The sequence below is a fragment of the Cervus elaphus genome, chromosome 9, assembly GCF_910594005.1.
Source record: "Cervus elaphus chromosome 9, mCerEla1.1, whole genome shotgun sequence".
Taxonomy (NCBI): Eukaryota; Metazoa; Chordata; class Mammalia; order Artiodactyla; family Cervidae; genus Cervus; species Cervus elaphus.
In genome coordinates, this window is record NC_057823.1 from 82,291,202 (window position 1) to 82,304,122 (window position 12,921).

The 12,921-nt window shown below is 38.8% G+C and overlaps 1 protein-coding gene across 3 annotated transcripts in view; it reads left to right on the forward strand.

The window, feature by feature from the left end:
- The window catches only part of ATG10 (autophagy related 10), a 248,954-nt gene that overhangs the window by 153,577 nt on the left and 82,456 nt on the right, over positions 1 to 12,921 (forward strand). The gene's annotated exons all lie outside the window — the stretch shown is intronic.

Below are 12,921 nucleotides of genomic sequence, written 5' to 3' on the forward strand. Positions count from 1 at the left end.
ACCTCTGATTTACAGGACAGAAATGATAACAGATTTTATTCTCTTTGTATTCATTTATTTCATTTAACAAATATTGATGGAATGCCTATTGATTACTGTTTGCCAGGTGCTGTTCAAGATGCTTGGGCATACCTGAGTAGATAAGATAGGCAAAAACCCTGTCCTTGGGGTTCTCATGTCCTGAGGGATTTGTGTGTGTGCCGTAGCATAGCCTTTCCCTGACCCCAGATCAGATGAGCCCCAAGATACGTTCTTATATTCTTCTAGCACTTGCAACACTATAATCAGGTAATTGTTTATGGAATGATTCAGTTTCCCCTCCCCTCCCTCTAGTAAAAGCTCTTTGAGAGCAGAGACTGTGTCTGTTCTGTTCACCAACAACTCTCCAGTGGTGGCACCATGCCTAGGACTTGGTAGATGCTCAGTAAAGTTTAGTGAATGAATATTTACTTTGCACACACTGTGTACATGTGGGCACATGTATGTGAGTTTGCTCAAAGCTGAGCAAGAAAGGCATGGGGTGTTCTCAAGCAGAAACTGTTGTTGAGGGCAGGACATGTAGTGACAGAACGAAGTGTGCCAGGAGACTTCTTTAGTGTCTGCAAGAAGAGTTTGTTAGGAAGAAGCTCGGGTGACTGGAGGTGTTCCTAAAAACCTATCTGGGTGGATGATATGGTCATTGAACTAAAAGTAAACCTTGGGGAATGAGGATTAGGATATTAAAAGGGTCAGCCCTACATAAAATTGGTTTATATCTGAAAGAGCTGAAACAAAAAAGGTTTAAACCACACACACCAAATTTATAGATATGGTAAAATTATATCCACTCTAGGACTCTGCATTTTCTCTAGTAGTACTTGAAAGTGAAAGTGAAATTGCTCAGTCGTGTCTGATTCTTTGCGACCCCATGGACTGTAGCATACCAGGCTTCTCCCTCCATGGGATTTTCCAGACAAGTGTACTGGGTGGGTTGCCATTTCCTTCTCCAACTGTGATGATAACTGTAATGATTTGTGTGATTATTTGTTTATCGTATCTCCTCCCTTTATGGCACAGTGTCTGCTGTTCTTTCCTCTGTTCCCAGATAGGACAGAGTCTAGAACAAGGATTGGCAAACTTGTGGCCAGTTTCCTATTTTTGTACAGCTCACGAGTTAATGGTTTTTGCATTTTTATATGGTTGAAAAAGAACAGTGTTTCATGACACACTAAAATTATATGAAATTTAATTTTTAGTGTCCATAAATAACATTTTATTGGCACAAAGCCACAGTCATTGATTTACATATTGTGTGGGCTGCTTTTGTGCTACAGTGGTAAAGTTGAGTGGTTTTGACAGAGGCACATGGTTCACAAAGCTTAAAATATTTACTACCTGGCCCTTTAAGAAAATGTTTGTTGACCCTTGATGTAGAATTTGGAAGATAGCTCATAACATTTGATAAATGAATGAATAAGCTAAATCAGTACCTACTATGTGTCAGATAGTTTTATAGTTTATCTTGTTTAATACACTTTAAATAAGAGGAAAGTGCCTTTGTTTAACAAATAAGGAAACTCAGGCTTAGGGGAATTAAGTGGTCTGCTCATCCAGAGAAAGCAGAGTCAAGAACTGAACCCAGGTCTAACTCCAAATTCCATGCCCTTTTTCACATTTGACTATACTACACTTCTCTAATATCTAGGCATTTTTAATCTGTGATTTGAATGTACCCTTCCACCCCTGTAGAAAGATGAGGACTTTCACTGTGTTCTCATTGTTGCTGAAATAGTACCTTTAAAGGCAGCCCCCACCTCCCCGTGCCCGATCTTTGTCCTGGCACAAGCATAGGGTATGCACTCATGGAGTTCTTTAAGGGATTCTCCTAGTAAAAGAAGCAGCAAAGCAAACAAATAAAGCCTATTCACAATCATATAATCCCGAGACAGTTTTGAGGAAGAAGGAGCTCAGGCTCTGCTGAAGGTCCTGCAGAGGGGTTCTCGGCTCATTCCCAGACATGGTGCTTCTTGTGCACATGCCAAGACAGCCCCTTCTGAAATTACTAGTGCTTGCCTTTTGGTCTGTTTATCAAGACCTTCTCAGTTTCACTCTTTGGCAATGAAATTATCTCATTTCTGGATTTGAGTGTGGACATTTATGCATATGCTGAAGGAATTTGCAGTTTATTTATCAAGACATTTAAAAATCTCACTTGTTTAAATTAGGGTAGTGCATTCTCTTACCTTAGAAAATGACTTAAGCCAAACTTTAGCCTATCAGATTCAATTATCATCATTCTTTGAAGGCTCAGAATTTATCATCCCCTCAGGAAACCTAATGTAACATTTTAAGATAGAAAAAAATAGAAAAGGGGTAAAGTTCACCAAATGGAGACACAGGTCCTTTAATAAGGTTCTGCTTACTACTTATAAAAATACAATAAAGGAAATTAAGGAAGGCCTTAAGATGGACTTGGTCTATGGACTGTAGCTTGTTTTTGTAAATAAAATTTCACCAGAGTATGGTCACATCTGTTTGCCTGTTGCCAATGACTGCTTTCATGCTAGAGTGGCAAAGACATTATGGTCCACAAAGCCTAGAACATTGACTATATGTGCCTGTAAGAAAACTTCTGCAGATCTCTGGAACTAGGGATATAAGAAAAGTTAGAAGGGGACTTCCTTAGTGGTCCAGTGGTTAAGAATCTGCCTTCCCATGCAAGGGACCTGGGTTCAGTCCCTGGTTGGGGAACTAAGATCCCACATGCTCCACAGGGCAACTATTCCCATGTGCCACAACTAGAGATCCGGCATGCTACAACAGCAACAAAAAGATTCCACATGCCGCAGCAAAAGAGTCTGTGCCACAACTAAGACTCAATGCGGTCAAATAAATAAATGTTAAAAAAGAAAAGAAAACTTAGAAGAACTAGGATCATTTATGCTGGGAAAGATTGAAGGCAGGAGGAGAAGGGGATGACAGAGGATGAGATGGTTGGATGGCCTCACCGACTCAGTGGACATGGTTTGAGTGGACTCCGACAGTTGGTGATGGACAGGGAGGCCTGGTGTGCTGAGGTTCGTGGGGTTGCAAAGAGTCGGACACGACTGAGCGACTGAACGGAGCTGACTTAGGATCATTTAATATGGAAAGATAAATCTGAAGACAATAAATTGGTTCATATTTTTGAGAGGATATTATATAAAAGATGACCATTGTTTCTTTATTTTCTGAAAGGATAACTCCAATAGAAACTGACTTATCCTGTAGCATAAGGGAGAATTTTGGGGTTCTGGAGTTAAAACTTAACATGGCTTATATGGCAGAACTTACACATTGGTGGTTATATGTGTGGTCAGAAGTTTATTTCTTTTTGGCACCTCAAATTTCACTATTAAGAATTCCCTTTGAGGACTTTCCTGGTGGTCCAGTGGCCGAGACTCCTCACTCCCAATGCAGGAGATCCAGTTTCAATCCCTGGTCAGGAAACTAGATCCCATATGCTGCTACTAAGAGTTGGAATGCCGCCACTAATGATTCCGCATGCCAAAACTAAGACCTGGTACAGTCAAATAAATAAATTTAAAAAATAAAAGATTTCTTTGTGATTAGTGTTATCAGTTACAAATCCACTGCTGAATGTAATAATTGATAAAGGAATAGCATACTAAACCATCAATGGCCACTGATACTCTAGCAAATCAACCCCATCCCAGTACTACTGAGTTAAAAAGCAGAAGTTTGGGAGTAGAACCCAAGAGTACAAATTTTAATGTCCCCTACCCTCCCACCCCCACCCCAAATCTCATCATCTTTGTAGAGTGAAGGAGCCCTGGGCTTGAAACCTGGGGGCTTAGGTTTGTGCTCTGGCTAATTTGTTACTTGCTGGGTGACTTTGGACCTTCCTGTAGAGCAGAGGAACAAGTGACATAATGTATACAAATGTTCTTAAGAAAACTGTGAACCATTATAACTTAGGCTGGCATTTCTTAGGTAACATGCAAGTGAGTGAGTGAGTGAAGTCACTCAGTCGTGTCCGACTCTTTGCGACCCCATGGACTGTAGCCTACCAGGCTCCTCCGTCCACGGGATTTTCCAGGCGAGAATACTGGAGTGGGTTGCCATTTCCTTCTCTAGTAACATGCAAAGGATAAACCTGAATAGAAACACATTTGCTGACTCTGAAACTCAGAATACTAGGTAAAAAGTCTTTCCCTCTTCCTTTAACTGGTCATGATTTCCATAAGGAATATTTGGTTTTCATATCCCTTATTCTGCTAATTCTTTTGCATTTAGTTAAATGCTCAGAAATCTTAAAAAGTAGAGGAACCTGAGTTTTCCTTTAAAAAGTCCTTCTGAGTCCTTATCTTCTCCTAGGAAAACAGTGCTTTTTGTATATTGTTCTGATGTAAGGACTAATCATTGTTGACATACATTAGGTGTCAGTAAGCATTATTACTGTTCCCTCCTGCCATGGAACCTGTGTGTGTCTGGCCAGGAACCTCAGAGACAGCCTCTTCTGCAGTCCACCTTGCACTCAGCATATTTGCTAGCTGCCCAGCTCTGAGTTCAGGCTGTCTTCCTATCTCCTGCATAGTCTTAAAGGAAGCAGGGCCTTGGAAGCACAACACAACCAACTATAAACATCCAGAAAACTGCCAGATGTGCTTTGGTGGATTTCTGTGTCCCCCACCTCCTGCCTTGCCCTTGAGCGTTCCAGGCTGCGTCAGATTTAATCCCACACAGGAGACAGATTCTTTCTCTCAGTGGGAACCCACATTGGCCATGTGGATGCTAATTCGCTCCCCTCTGATGGAGCTGGAGAGCAGAGAATGGCACCTCTTTTTTTCCAGTTTTTAAAGAACCAGGAGTAGTGATAATATTGCTGGGAAAGGGGCAGCTCACTGAGATGCCATCCTTGGGACCAGCTAGGTACCCCCCTTCGTTGTCTCAGTGTCACCCCGGACGCTGTTAGACACTGGTCTGCCTGGTGATGAACTGTCTCTTATGTACTGGATACAACATTTACAGTTGCTAAAAGAATGCCATTGCTTGCAGAGTTCTTGTGACAATCATGTACTCAAAAGCCACAGAGATCATGAAAAAAAAAGAGTCATTCTAGGAGTAAAAATTGTGAAAAAACCACCCCACTGTAAAATAATGAGCATTCGAGACAAACAAAAAAAAGGGGGGAGGGGGCTACTTGCTCAGAGTCCCACATAGGTTATTTTTATAGTCATTTGTTTAAAATGTTTTAATAATTAAAACTCTTTCTTAAGGAATTGATTTTTTCAATGATTGGTCCAAAGGCTTTGCCAGTCTTTATCACTTCTAAAAATATTAAAAGGATGTTGGTTCAGGAAAATCAAGAAAAGTTTGTTACATAGTCCATCTTTCCATTGTGGTTAAATGGTTATATGTCCTCTTGTGGATGCAGCTAAAGACAGTCCTGAACCAGACCTGTACCTTCGTCACTTTTTGACTTCTTGGCTGTGATTCTGGCCCATAACTGTTAGGTTTGAATTAAGATCCTGACTGGTGGAAGATAAACAAATAGAATCTCTTTTCCTCAAGGGACATTATGAATAAAGCTCATTACTTATGTTTACTCAGTAATAGTAATAGAGATTTCTAGTGATAGAAAAAAAGTTTTTCTTTTTTCCCTTCCATTACTTTTCCCTGTAGGCTAAATAGAGATATGGATCTCATTTCCTAAGCCCAGTATTCTATTTGGGTTTGCTTTCAATAAAATATCTATGAAGTGTCTTCAGCATGATCACTATTTAATGAGATTTAGTTGTAAAGCTTAATTCATATCAGATTTTCTAAATGAGAGATCACTGTCAACTTATTGTTAATTGAATTCAATAAAATCAAGGTTTCTATAATTAATGTGAACCACTTAATCTTTTAGCTCCTTGAATAAATGTGATTTTCTAAATACAGGTATCTTCTCATTTAATGAAATAGCAACATTGTGAAGAAAATAAATGTACATGTGACTCCTTTTTCTGTTAACTCTTAATATCAAATTAAATATACCCAAATCCTCTTTAAAACGTAACAAAAGAAAAGTAATAAAATATTAGCAAACACACTCAAAATGTTAATAGTAATCCGATGGCATCACCAACTCAATGGACATGAGTTTGAGTAAACTCCGGGAGTTGGTGATGGACAGGGAGGCCTGGCGTGCTGCAGTCCATGGGGTTGCAAAGTCGGACATGACTGAGCGAATGAACTGATCTGAATCCGATGACATCTAGAACATCAGTCTAAATTGAATATATAACAGTTAAAAAGTGGCATTCTCCAGGACAAAGAGCAGTTATTTCAGGGTCAGTAGATATGGGTCATTGGCCTGCCTCTGCCTCTGACTATTGGGGATATTGGGTAAACCACCAGTCTTTTGGAGCCTTCTTGTTAGGATCAGCAAGGTGAGTGTTGTGCCAGATGGATTGATTGAAGTTCCTTTCACTATGATTCTGTACACTGTGATTCTGTGTGTTCTGTGATTCTGTACACTGTAACATAGTAGCAGAAACTATTGTTACCTTAAAACTTTTTTTTTGAGAATTAAAAATATTCAAAAAAGTAGACTAAAAGGTATAAATAACACCTGTGGACCCATCAGTCAACCCCAGTAATCATCACTCCATGACCAACCGTGCCCCTTTCACATCTACATCCTCTGACACGCCTCCTGTGTAATTGTAAGGCCAGTTCCAGGCATCAGCCTCTCTTTATCAACGTAATCCCTCTGCCATCTGTACTGTTAGCTCTGAGGTCTTAGATATTGTATTTTGTCTTTGCTACTGCTAAGTCACTTCAGTCGTGTCCAACTCTGTGTGACTCCATCCCCGGGATTCTCCAGGCAAGAACACTGGAGTGGGTTGCCGTTTCCTTCTCCAATGCATAAAAGTGAAAAGTGAAAGTGAAGTCGCTCAGTCATGTCTGACTCTTCACGACCCCATGGACTACAGCCTACCAGGCTCCTCCGTCCATGGGATTTTCCAGGCAAGAGTACTGGAGTGGGGTGCCATTGCCTTCTCCGTTTGTCTTTAATGAATCTCAAACAGTCTTGCTTTTTTTTTTCCTTTTTAGTTTTTCATTGAAATTGTAAGATACAGATTCATAGGCAGTAGTAAATAATCAGAAAGTTCCCATGTAGCTTAACTCAGTTTACCCCAGTGGCAACATCTTGCAAAATTGTAGTATAATATCACACCCAGGGTATCAGCATCAATACAATCCGTTGATTTATTCAGATTGTCCTGTTTGACTTATGCTGATCTCTGTGTGTGTGGGTGGGTGTGTATGGAGGTGTGGTGTGTGTGTTTGGTTGTATACAACTTTATCATGCATGTAGGTTCACCTATTCATCACCATAATTGATACAGAGCAATTCCATCATCACAGGGTCTCCTCATTCCTTTTGTAAACATAGCCACCTCCTTCTGTCCACTCCCCTCAAGACTAATCTGTTTTTTGTTCTTCATTTCTAAAATTTTGTCATTTCAAAAATGTTATATAAATGGAATCGTACAGTCTGTAGTCTTTTTGATTGGCTTTTATCACTTCATAATTCCTGAGAGATTCATTCCGGTGGTTGTGTGTATCAGCAACTTGTTCTTTTCATTGCCGAGCCGTGTAGGGTAATGTGCCACAATTTGTTTAACTACGACCTGCTGAGGGACATCTGAACTGTCTCAAGTTTTTGGCTATTCTGAATAGAACTACTATGAATATTCGTGTGCATGTTTTTCATTTCTCTGGGATGAATGCCCAAGAGTGTAATTGGTGGATTGTATGGTAATTAGACGTTTAGTTTTAGAAGAAACTGCCATATGGTTTTCCAGAGAGGCTGTACCATTTTATATACTCCAAGCAGCAATGTATGAATGATCTAGTTTCTCTGCATCTTCACCAACATTTGAAGATGTCACTGCTTATTATTTTATCTATTTTAATAGATGTGTAGTGACACCTCACTATAGTTTTATTTTGTATTTCCCTGATGGATAATGATATTGAGCATCTTTTTGTATGCCTGTTTGCCATTTGTGTATCATCTTTGGTGATCTTCTGCATTTTTAGTCCTCCATTTACTTCTTTTCCAACTTTAGTGTCAAGGTAAGCTTGCTGGTGAATCACCTATGATGTTTGTTATAATATACTTAAGTAGGAGGGAACAGAATTGCTACAGATGCAGAATTGCTTACCAGGGTTTTCAGTTTTGTGTTAGAGTCTCTAGGAATACAAAGATGAATAAGATAAGAACCTTGATCTTAAAGTTTTAAAACCGTCTGGCACGTTGGGAGAGGGAAATAGAAAATATGTAGAAGTCCGAGATTTCCAAATTGCATGATTTCACGAGATGATATTTGCATGGGCATCATAAAAGTGACCACGAATGATGGAAAGATCCTAGCAGAAACAGGCCAATTCAGTTCATTTCATATGAGTTAAGGATGCAGAAACGTCTATGCCTATAGATGGCTGCCCAGAGCAAGGTGCTGGGTGACAGCAGCTCTCCCAATTAGAAGACAGACACTCCAGCCTTCAAATCCCACAGACTTTCAGCTGCCAGTGGGAATAGTGGCTGGAGTGAAACTTAAAATAGGCTCTTTAAGAAGCTTTTTCTACCCCCTCTCTCTTATTCCTTCAGCCTCCAAACTGTTCCAGAGAATCTGAATCTATGTCTAATTAATCACCAGCTGCAAGCACCTGGTGTCAACCCCAACACATACCTGAGTGCTTAATTTGAGTTTGGGTAAAGGACAGTCGGGTAAACAAGACCGGGAGATGACTGTGGCTCAGATCATGAACTCCTTATTGCCAAATTCAGACTTAAATTGAAGAAAGTAGGGGAAAATCACTAGATCATTCAGGTATGACCTAAATCAGATTCCTTAAGATTATATAGTGCAAGTGAGAAATAGATTCAAGGGATTAGATTTGATAGACAGAGTGCCTGAAGAACTATTGATAGAGGTTCGTGACATTGTATAGGAGGCAGGGATCAAGACCATCCTCAAGAAAAAGAAATGTAAAAAGGGAAAATGGTTGTCTGAGGAGGCCTTACAAATAGCTGTGAAAAGAAGTGAAAGGTAAAGGAGAAAAGGAAAGATATTCCCATTTGAATGCAGAGTTCCAAAGAATAGCAAGGAGAGATAAGTAGCCTTCCTCAGTGATCAGTACAAAGAAATAGTGGAAAACAATAGAATGGGAAAGACTAGAGATCTCTTCAAGAAAATCAGAGATACCAAGGGAACATTTCATGCAAAGATGGGCACAATAAAGGACACAAATGGTATGGACCTAACAGAAGCTGAAGATATCAAGATGTGGCAAGAATACACAGAGGATCTATACAAAAAAATTCATGACCCAGATAATCATGATGGTGTGATAACTCACCTAGAGCCAGACATCCTGGAATGTGAAGTCAAGTGGGCCTTAGGAAGCATCACTACGAACAAAGCTATTGGAGGTGATAGAATTCCAGGTAAGCTATTTCAAATCCTGAAAGATGACGCTGTGAAAGTGCTGCACTCAATATGCCAGCAAATTTGGAAAAGTCAGCAATGGCGACAGGATGGGAAAAGGTCAGTTTTCATTCCCATCCCAAAGAAAGGCAATGCCAAAGAATGCTCAAACTACCACACAATTGCACTCATCTCTCACAGTTAGCAAACTAATGCTCAAAATTATCCAAGCCACGCTTCAACAGTTCATGAACCGTGAAGTTCCAGATGTTCAAGCTGGATTTAGAAAAGGCAGAGGAACCAGAGATTAAGTTGCCAACATTGAATCATTGAAAAAGCAAGAGAGTTCCAGAAAAACATCTATTTCAGCTTTCCATTGACTATGCCAAAGCTTTTGACTGTGTCGATCACAATAAACTATGGACCATTTTTGAAGAGATGGGAATACCAGATCACCTCACCTGCCTCTTGAGAAATTGTATGCATGTCAGGAAGCAACAGTTAGAACTGGACATGGAACAACAGACTGGTTCCAAATAGGAAAAGGAGTATGTCAAGGCTGTATATTGTTACCCTGCTTATTTAACTTATATGCAGAGTACATCATGAGAAATGCTGGGTTGGATGAAGCACAAGCTGGAATCAGGATTGCCAGGAGAATTATCAGTAACCTCAGATTTGCAGATACCACCACCTTTATGGCAGAAAGTGAAGAACTAAAGAACCTCTTGATGAAAGTGAAAGAGGAGAGTGAAAAAGTTTGCTTAAAATTCAACATTCAGAAAACTAAGATCATGGCATCCAGTCTCATCACTTTATGGCAAATAGATGGGGAAGCAATGGAAACAGTGACAGACTTTATTTTTTTGGGCTCCAAAATCACTGCAGATGGTGACTACAGGCATGAAATTAAAAGATGCTTGCTCCTTGGAAGGAAAGTTATGGCCAACCTAGACAGCATATTAAAAAGCAGAGATATTACTTTATCAACAAAGGTCTGTCTAGTCGAAGCTATGGTTTTTCCAGTAGTTGTATATGGATATGAGAGTTGGACTATAAAGAAAGCTGAGCGCCAAAGAATTGAGGCTTTTGAACTGTGGTGTTGGAGAAGACTCTTGAGAGTCCCTTGGACAGCAAGGAGATCCAAGCAGTCCATCCTAAAGGAAATCAGTCCTGAATATTCATTGGAAGGACTGATGCTGAAGCTGAAACTCCAATATTTTGGCTACCTGATGCAAAGAATTGACCTATTTTTAAAGACCCTGATGCTGGGAAAGATTGACGGCAGGAGGAGAAGGGGATGACAGAGGATGAGATGGTTGGATGGCATCACCGACTCAATGGATATGAATTTGAGTAAACTTCGAGAATTTGTGATGGACAGGGAGGCCTAGCGTGCTGCAGTCCATGGGGTCACAGAGTTAGACGTGACTGAACTGAGCTGAACTGAAAGGACAGTCTTTCCAGGAATTTTATCCTCCCTAGCAAGACTGAGTCTGCGTCAATCTATAGCTGCAAGTTTTGTGCAGAAGTCATTAATGACCCAACTCAGTATTTACTTACAAACTGGACAGTGATGGTCTAAGAAGAGAAATAGCTCAATGGAGAAGAATAGAGAATAAAGACACACATACACACAAATCTAATTTATGGTAAAAGTATATTAAAATCAATGGGAGGAAGATGGGTTATTAGAAATCATCTGGGAAAAATTCTTCACACCATACACAAAAACGAAATTTGGATGGATTAGTGATCTAAGCATGTCAATTTAAAAAACACACGTGTATGGGAGGGAGAGTGAGACATAATGAGTGTGTAGAATAAACAAGTTTAACATTTGTGTAATTTTTAAGGATGAGATGGGACAATGCACGAGTCCATCTAATGAAGACAGATTACTTGAAAGCTGCAAATAGAAAATGTACAGCTTTGACTACATGAAAAAATTATAATACATACAAGGAACAAAGTTAAAAGAAAAGTGAGTGAAAACGTTTTATACACATATGTATCAGACATATATTTGCACACTTGTGTATTTCTGTAGCGCAGGGATGTATATATTTCCGGTAATAAGTTATTTCTAATATACAAAGAGTTAATATAATTCAGTAAGAACAGTGGAACTCAAATACCTGAAAAATATGAAAGGATTAAGAACAGGGGCATCACAGAAGAGTACAAATTACTCATAAATACATGAGTAGATGTTAATTTTCATTAGTAATCAAGAAACTAGAAACTAAAACAAAAAACTGATATTTAAAAATTCATCAAATAAGCAAAAACCAAAAACAAATAATCTGCAGTATTTATAGGAATTGGGAAAGGACATTCTTTTACATTTTTGCTGGGAATATAGATTGATACATCCTTTTTCTGAGGACAAGTTGACAGTGTCTTTTGAAATTTAAGATGCATACACCCTCTCATACATTAATGTTACCTTTAGGAATCTGCACCGTAGGAAAATAGAGGTGTATAAAAATATATGTGCTAAGATATTCACTGCAGCATTAGTTGTAGTAGCAGAAAATTATAATTGATCTAAAATATCTAGCAGTATGGAAATGTTAAAAAAAAAACAAAACTATGGTCATATAATGCAATATAAAAGAAGCAGCAAAATCTACAGCACTGACGTGGCAGCACGTGGAGGTATGTTCATGAGTGAATAAATCAAATCAAGGAACATGTATATATACCATGATTTAACTGGGGATGCAAAGGTGGGGTATAGGTGGATGTAGTATGTGTATATATGTGTTTGCACATCAAAAAATAAAAACAGTCTGGAAAAATACACAATGACCTTCTGAAAATAGTTACAAATCTGAGATACTAAAGTGCTGGGATGAGGGGAATTTCAATTTTTTGTTAATGTACTTGTGCAATGTTTGCAGTTATTTTTAACTGCAATGGTTTTATAATGTTAAGAAAGAATAAAAAAGAAAGAAAAGAAATTATAAATGCTAAACAACTCAATCTTTGAGCAAAAGGAATGAGTTTTGGCTGAAAGAATTGCTTTAAAAGATGTATTTATCTTTGCCTAATGAAATTTAAATAAACAAACAGAAAAACCTCTTGCTACTGTATTAATTTTCTGTATCTGGAATATTTATTTCAGTGGTTTCTTTTCAGTTATTTAATTCATTGTGTTTAATTGATAGTGTTTACTAGAGTTTAGTGAAAAACTATTTTGTAAATATCTTCAGTTGTGATTTATCTAGTGTAATATCTCCCCCAGTGAATTGACTGTGAGTAGGGAATTAGTAAAGCAAAGAGATCTGGAGAGTAGTCTGTGGCTTTACTTATCTCCACAGGATACCTTATTTCATATTGATAAAGTTTGAAATCTTTCCTATTGCTCTTTTCAATTGTTCATTGTTGTTACCATTTTAATGAAAGGTAGAAATGAGTCAAACCAACCTGCTTCTTCCCTTCTACTAAA